The sequence below is a fragment of the Lactuca sativa genome, chromosome 4, assembly GCF_002870075.4.
Source record: "Lactuca sativa cultivar Salinas chromosome 4, Lsat_Salinas_v11, whole genome shotgun sequence".
Lineage (NCBI taxonomy): Eukaryota > Viridiplantae > Streptophyta > Magnoliopsida > Asterales > Asteraceae > Lactuca > Lactuca sativa.
Genome location: NC_056626.2, coordinates 199,963 through 207,546, shown reverse-complemented (window position 1 = coordinate 207,546; position 7,584 = coordinate 199,963). Strand labels below are relative to the sequence as shown.

At 35.0% G+C, this 7,584-nt stretch overlaps 1 long non-coding RNA gene across 16 annotated transcripts; it reads right to left on the bottom strand.

Moving 5' to 3' along the window:
* Positions 1-494: 494 nt before the first annotated feature.
* LOC111878322 (uncharacterized) lies at positions 495-5,435 on the bottom strand. Of its 16 annotated transcripts, none has more exons than XR_008231357.1 (10): positions 4,538-5,434; positions 3,733-4,234; positions 3,296-3,612; positions 2,995-3,210; positions 2,859-2,926; positions 1,881-2,081; positions 1,675-1,763; positions 1,162-1,586; positions 911-986; positions 495-826 (listed from the first exon to the last, which is right to left on the bottom strand). It is a non-coding gene; the product is annotated as an uncharacterized LOC111878322 (long non-coding RNA). The 16 variants fall into 16 exon arrangements; XR_008231352.1 differs by adding an exon at positions 4,350-4,437 and having other exon boundaries at positions 495-1,586; positions 3,733-3,845; positions 4,128-4,234; positions 4,538-5,428; XR_008231354.1 differs by adding an exon at positions 4,354-4,437 and having other exon boundaries at positions 495-1,586; positions 3,733-3,845; positions 4,128-4,234; positions 4,538-5,428.
* Between the last annotated feature and the right edge of the window lie 2,149 nt (positions 5,436-7,584).

Below are 7,584 nucleotides of genomic sequence, written 5' to 3'. Positions count from 1 at the left end.
CCATTTCTGTAATACACTCTAGATATATTAAAGAAAAAGGTAGGCAGGACGGATACAAAAAATAATATCAATAATAATAATAATAGTAACTAGAGAAGGTACCCATGCAAAAACGATCATGTCCTTAATGAACTACTCTTGAAATTTGATCGGAACATATGGCCCATTTTTGTAATATACTCTAGATATATTAAAGAAAAAGGTAGGTAGGACGGATACAAAAAATAATATCAATAATAATAATAATAATAACTAGAGAAGGTACCCATGCTTTTGCATGGGAAAGCATGGGTTGGGAAGGGGTCTATTTTTTCCTTAGATTAAGCATGGGTTGGGAAGGGGTCTATTTTTTCCTTAGATTGTGTCATGGATGGATCAATATAAATGGTTCATATGGTCTTAGCAGCACCTAAAATACTCTTATATTTACCTGTATCCTACTTTTATTTCCCTCTATTATAACACCCTGCTTCTTATGTAATTCACTCTGAAGATGATGCGAAATGAAATCTTTCCCACACTTATTTTTGTTGTAAAAATTATTGTAATGATCAAGAAAACAAAAGTGTATGAATAAAAGTTCCAATCCTTTGCAAACTTCCGGATGCTTCCTTGCTTCTTCTGCAGGTGTAGAAACTTCTAAAGGCCAAGAATTTCCAGTATCGACTTCCGTCATCATAATATTGTTCACCATTGAACTTTGAAACCTGAGGAAACTGGAAAAAAAAGTAACAACCAATAGAATGGAATAAGAATTGAAGCTTCATAGTCAAATTAAAAATGCATCAACTTCAACTGTCTTCAGGGCTGCTGTTCCAGCTTCATCCTGGAACAAAAATTACATATCAGTTCAGCAAGGCCTAGGCCATATTTGTCACATGCAAAAATACAAAATAATCTAAAACAACACCAGGTCAGATGAAGCTGCATAGTAAGCATATAATCACTTTCAATTAGTTCAATACGAACTGGAACTGGAACTGGAACTGCAACAAAACCAATTATCATATTCATATGGTAGAGTAAAATCACATTTCTACCCTTATCCATCTAATTTCTTTTTGTTCTGATTATTCCTTTCCATATCATATAATCACTTTCAATCCAAACATCAACCAAACCCAAATGAAGATCAACCAAAAAAAGAAAAAAATTGTGTACCTCAATGGTTTTGCTGGGAGCAAGCAACACGAATGACATTGACCAAATTGCCCTTACAGAGGTTAGTAGTCTAACCTTCAGTCTGCATAATATCTCGAAACTTTTCACCAAAATGGACTATGTTTTCACTCAAACCTAAAACTGTTGAGAGGCAAAACAGAAGTTGAGAAATTGAAAAGGTATACATAGCTGCCAATTTGCAATAACCCAAGATACTTACTCCTAAATCATAACTATTTCTTCATTTTTATTGAATTCGGCTTTCATATATTAATATTATACTAACAAATGTGACGATATAATTAAAAAAAACTTTGTTCTACCCGGAAGGAAAACTAATAAAAATAAATGAAGAGATTATTACATTACCCGTATTGCACAACATCAAAGCGTACAATAGCAGTTGTTTCCCGAGAAGCCGAATTCTGGAAGCACATTAGGTTAATATATGGTTTCATGCTAAAAAGATGATATGTCAACAGGGAATTAGATGTTATACACGAAAGTTAATACCTGTACATATCCAACTCTTCATCTCAACCTTAAAACAACCAGCCTAACAACAACATCGACAAATAGTATTCCTCCTGTGTTTAGCCTCCCTGTCAATAATCCTCTTAACATTTCTTAAACAATTAACTCTTAAAAATCCATTCAAACAATATCACAAATACTTGACGTGCAACCTTAGAAACAAACAAATAGCATTGAAATCTTACCAATAAATAATGAACTCTTAATAATTCAATAATGTTGATGTAACCCAACATCTTTAAAACAATACTTCCACCACCATAATCGTATCCATATGTAGTTGTCAACTATTGAAGATCTTCTTTTTCCTAATGTAGGATCTGAATGATGGAAGATTTCTCCATCAATTCTTGCAAGAAATTGATAACCCCATACACATTCCAGACCTGTGAAAGTATGTAGAACATTGTATTTCATTATAATTAGGTTTCCATGTAAGTCTGAAGCCAATTTTACACGTATATGATAAAGCTTAAACATATTTGAGTGGTTTAACAACACCTGAAGAGGTACAAAAATCAATCACGTGAGCATTGTGTTAATCGTTCATCAAGCTACATAAAGGCATAAGGATTTTATGGAATTTCATAAAATATGAAGAAAAAGGGAACAGAAGAATTTACAAATTTAAAACCTCATAAGTAGATAACAGAAACGCTTTTCTTTAATTTCACATCAAAAACATAAAGAACCCGACAATCAAACAGATTGAGCTATCCCTATTCACTATGAATATAAAACAAAACGTATATGTTTTCTGTTTTTGTTTCAATTTGAACAGGTGTCGATTTGTTATCCTTATTTTCTTATAATTTCATATAATTTCCATCTATCTGTAATTTCCTTTATCTGTCCCACTAAAAAGATAAATTATCTTCTTTTTTCAGCTAAAGATTAATAAAATAAAATAGTACTTAAAATCCAGACCTATATGAAATTTGGAAGTGGAATGCCATGTCGAGAAAAATGAACTTTTTGAAGAAATTTATCGTGTGACAAACAACTTTCACTATGATCCTTGTGTTACCATAATCCAACATTAAACATTATTTAAAGGGGTGGTATTGGAAATATTTAACAAAACAAATTACAATGCCCTTATTGGTAAAACAAACATGCCTAGATAATGCGAATGGTAGAAGCTTTAGGCTGGCAATCAACACCTTGTTTTTCAAGCTTCTCCAAAGTATCAGCATCAACATGCTCAATTTCATCTGTTAGTATTCCACACCTATGTAGAAATGTTAAGTTAGATTGAGCCACGTTGACCAAAATAGGATCGCTAATTTTGACTTTAACCTCTTAGCAAATTCTTCAACTGTGGTGCTATTGTCATAGCTTCCCACCATATGATGGTGGCATATGGAACTTGCAGGACAGTTGACCATAGGATCCAAAATGTTGACTTTTATTGACATTTGGGAAGCTGCTTAACAAAGCATGCGTCCTAATTGTCCTCCACCTAAAACACCCACAACTGTTTCAGAAACTCCATGAGCTGGTGCATTCTCCTTCCTACATTTTTGAAACTTAAACAGAGATTAGAAAATAGAAATACATTCATTAAAGTATATATAAAAAGTGTTGTATAAGTTATAACCTTTGTGAAACATTAGTTCATTGATTCCCCATTGAATATTCTCTTTCTATTTTGACTTCATGAATTAATCATCTTAATATTGATCAAAACATACATTTGATTGAATAGCATTAGTTTTTGTTACAAAACCATTTCCCATCAAAGGATTCTTGATTCCAGGGGTAATTAGCGAAAGCCTCAGAATTGGTAATTCCTCCTTATCTTCATTCATTGTAAAGTATCCCTTAAATGGGATAAACTCTCCTAGAATTCCCAGTAAATTCACTTTCAACTATGATTTTGACATATGATTTTCCATCTTGTTCGCCATCAACTATCTGTTGGCAAATCCACACACATTAATAAACAAAAATTCACAAAATTGAATTTGACATATGATTTTCCATAATAGACTAAGCCTCATAATACTTTACATATGAATGTCTGGAATTACTAACCTTGTGTAGTTCTTGGGAACCATCCACTTGATTCCGTTGAGCAAAGCTTCCATCGAGTGGATCAGTAAAAAGCTTTCACCTACTCATATAATGGATCAGTAAAATGCTTTCGCCTAATCGTATAAATAGAAAGATGAGTATTAATTATGGAATGCATTAGCATGTATATGTTATGATCTTGCTAATCAAAAGAGAGTAAAATGAACCCTTAATCAACGTACAATCAGCCTATGAAACTATAACACCACACTTGTTAACATCATCACGGTATAAAGCAAAAACATAGTACAAAACAAAAACAACATATTATATAGCATGGAAAAAGAAGTAACTATCTCCTTCCCAACTTTTAACCACCAACCCAAATGTTAACAGGTATATAATAAAACCATCACCTCTTTCAATCCATTTAGCAGAGCTTTTGTGAGGAAGATGAAAGCTGCGAAAAAGTTTAACAAATGGAGAATTTAAGCACCTCTGCTTCTGGTTTCCCAAATGTAACCTGAATAATAAGAAGAGATAACATGTTAATACTTGTTCATTATAATAATATGACTTTAAGATATCTCTCCTCCCTTGACTCAGATCCTAAAGCATGCAGTAACAAAGCTTCTTACCCACCATAGATAGCTTAATACTCCATGGAAAAAAATCATTGAATTGGTCTTGGGAATGGTATGTCATCTATTCTTAATGCCATGGATACTGTGACCCCAAATCGATATCGGTATAAATCCCAAATCACAGAAAACACTGAAGCGTATAACAATATAGGGAAAAAAACAAAATGAAGTGTAGTAAATACCTGGAAATCATCTGATCAACTAACAATGATTGAGATGCTAATTTGAGTTCGTGGAGACTTAAGTCTGTTTCTGAGAAGTAGTGGTCGAGGCTGGAAACCCACGTAGGCTGAAGCTGAAGTTGAAGATGCCAATTGTGCCTTTCGAGATCTCTTTCAACGAACCAAAGCCATTTGTGTGTGGGTTATCTTGCAACACCAAAGCAGAAACCCTAGCCCAATCACAATTTGGAATTGCATACCTTGTATAGGAGCGAGTCGGCCGAACCAAAATTGCAAGCCAAACACCCACCCTAAAAACCCTACTATTGATCGGGTTTGCAATTGCAATTAGCAGATGAAAGAGGAGAGGGCGAGTGGTGGTGGTGATGATCCTGTTAACTCGCGATGGAGATGACGGGGGCGACGACAATCGATCTAGGTTGGAGACGACTTCCGTTGCTCCAACTGTTGAGCAAGTGAAGTTTCTGGTCCTTTATCCCAATACTGAATGGAAGATTTGTGGAACGGAGGGGACAGGGGAATTAATTTACTAAACTGAAAGTGAAACGAAGGCGCCGGACATTCTCTAATGGAAGATGGAAGCTTCAATCAATTTACAAAGGGAGAAGGGGAGATAAATGGCACCGTTGACACGGAGATAAGGCGGTGGAGAAAGTTGGTGGGGTTGCTTATGGCGGTGGATTGTTTGAGGAGTAACACGTGACGCACACTAATCCATCACGTAACGTGCCAGCAAGGAAGAAAAGAAAAAAAAACATAAAAAATCAACCAATCAAGAAAAGGAAATTAAAATGAATCAAAGCAGGGCCAGAATGAAAGATTAACAAAAACTTAGGGACATACAATGAATCGAAGTCCAGGGGCCAGAACTGACAAAAAAAATTGCTACTTCACTATTCATGAGTTTCATATATATATATATATATATATATATATATATATATATATATATATATATATATATATATATATATAATATGTCAAGACCAGAAATTCACTTCCTCTTTGGAATCTTTTGCTTCAAATGGCTATTTTTCTTCATCTGTATGGGTAGAATCTTATTTTTGACTCTTATTTTGTATGTATAATCTCAAGTGTGTATATTTTTTGTTAACTAGAAGTTGTACCATGTACAATTCATTCTCAGCTGATGAACTAAATGCCGTAAGAAGAAATCTCGAAATTGAATTCAATAATCAAACGGTTAACGCAAAAAGAATTCACCACCAAAACTAAAGGTCAATTTCAGAAAATGTATAGAAAGCGTGGCCGGCCGTCCAGCCAACTTGAAAAATGTATATTATTTATTAATTCCAAACGTTTAGAAAATATTAAATTAAAGCTTATATATTTGTGTGTATGGTCAAAGCAAATCGTCTGAAATAAAAAGTTTTGAAGTGACGCCAAAAATAAAATACTGTCACCTGTCCATTCCGTTCAAAATTGGGTGGCTTCTATTGTAGAGAGAGATGCTGACTATGGGTTGATCCTTGTTTTCTCTTGCAGGCATAACTAGTCGTCTAAAGGCTGCTGCTACTACTACTTACCATTTAGCTATATCCAGTTATACATATATATAAGTTCTAACCGATTGTCTATCAGATTCCAAGCGTTGATAATTCTTGTAAGACCTGAGCTACGATGAAGTTTATGAGTAGTTTCCAGTGCTTGATGGGAGGAAACGCGGTGCAATTTCAAGCCTCCTCCTCCGTATCACCCACCAACCAGTCATCCCTTCCATTATTAGATAATGATAATAGAAGGAATTCCAATATGACCAAGAAGAAGAAGAAGAAAAAGAAGGATAGGAAAGTAATCAAGGTTTTCAAACCAGATGGGGAGATTAATCTCTACCACAAGCCCATCAGGGTTTCGGAGGTGATGACAGAGGAGTACATGGTTTGCAGATCAGATTCCTTCTACATAGGACAAAAGATTCCGCCCCTCTCCCAACACGAACGCCTCCAGCCCGGCCACACCTATTTTCTACTCCCAGCTCATCTCTTCCACTCAGTTCTCTCCTTTGTCACTATTGCCTCCTTTACAGCTTCTTCTAAACAAGACAGGGAAGATAGTAATGGCAACATGAAGATGAAGGCTGCATTTCTGAAGAAGGCAGCAGTAAGTTCATGCTCTCCGTTTGATATACAAAAAACGTCTTCTGGGACTCTCAGGATTCGTGTATCAGAGCTATTCATATCCCAGCTGATGATGGATCAAGCTGCTACTGCTGCCACTGGTAATCATCATCATGGTAAGGAATTGATAGATCTGAAAGAGGCTGCTGATTTACTGTGCACGACTCCACAATTGCATAGAGAGTACAAGCAACTGGTAGTCGGATCTCGAAGAGGCTGGAAACCAAAGCTGGAGATGATCAAAGAGACTCCTTCCAAAGGCAAGAGGAAGGTCAAAATGTTATTTTCCGCGTCCATCAGTCGTATGAAGAAAAAAATCAAGAAGAATAAGAATGTTGGCTTCCCTCAAATATCATCCTCCTCGGCTTCTTCTCAGTCACAGTCATCACTGAAGAAGAAAAAGAAGAAGACCAAAAACATTGTCCAACCTCCCGTCTCTCTTCCTCCCTGTCCCGCTTATGCTTCTACAATTTTAAGGACCAAATAACTAGTCCAGTCGATATCATCTGATGATGAAAATACATAGAAAGCAGCAAGTCTTAGCTACCTCAACTTTTATTTTTTTCTCTTTAGTAGTTCTGGAATTATGTACATGTGTTTTTACTAGTAAACAAGTTAGTTATGGCTAAATTCAGAAGATGGTAATCAGATTAGATGGATTATTGTTAGCGGATCATATTATTGTGTATTTCTAGATTAGCCCATTATTGTAAGCCTTGTGTGTATCGGACAAAATGACTTTGTATTTATACTCTCCTTTAATGAATAAAACTCGTATATTACATGAGTTGAAGCGTAAACAATAAGTATTTTTTAAAATAAAATTTTGAAATAAGTAAAAAAACATATGAATTGCAATTTATTATCATATTTAATACATTTATTACTTTACATATATAACTATAAGTA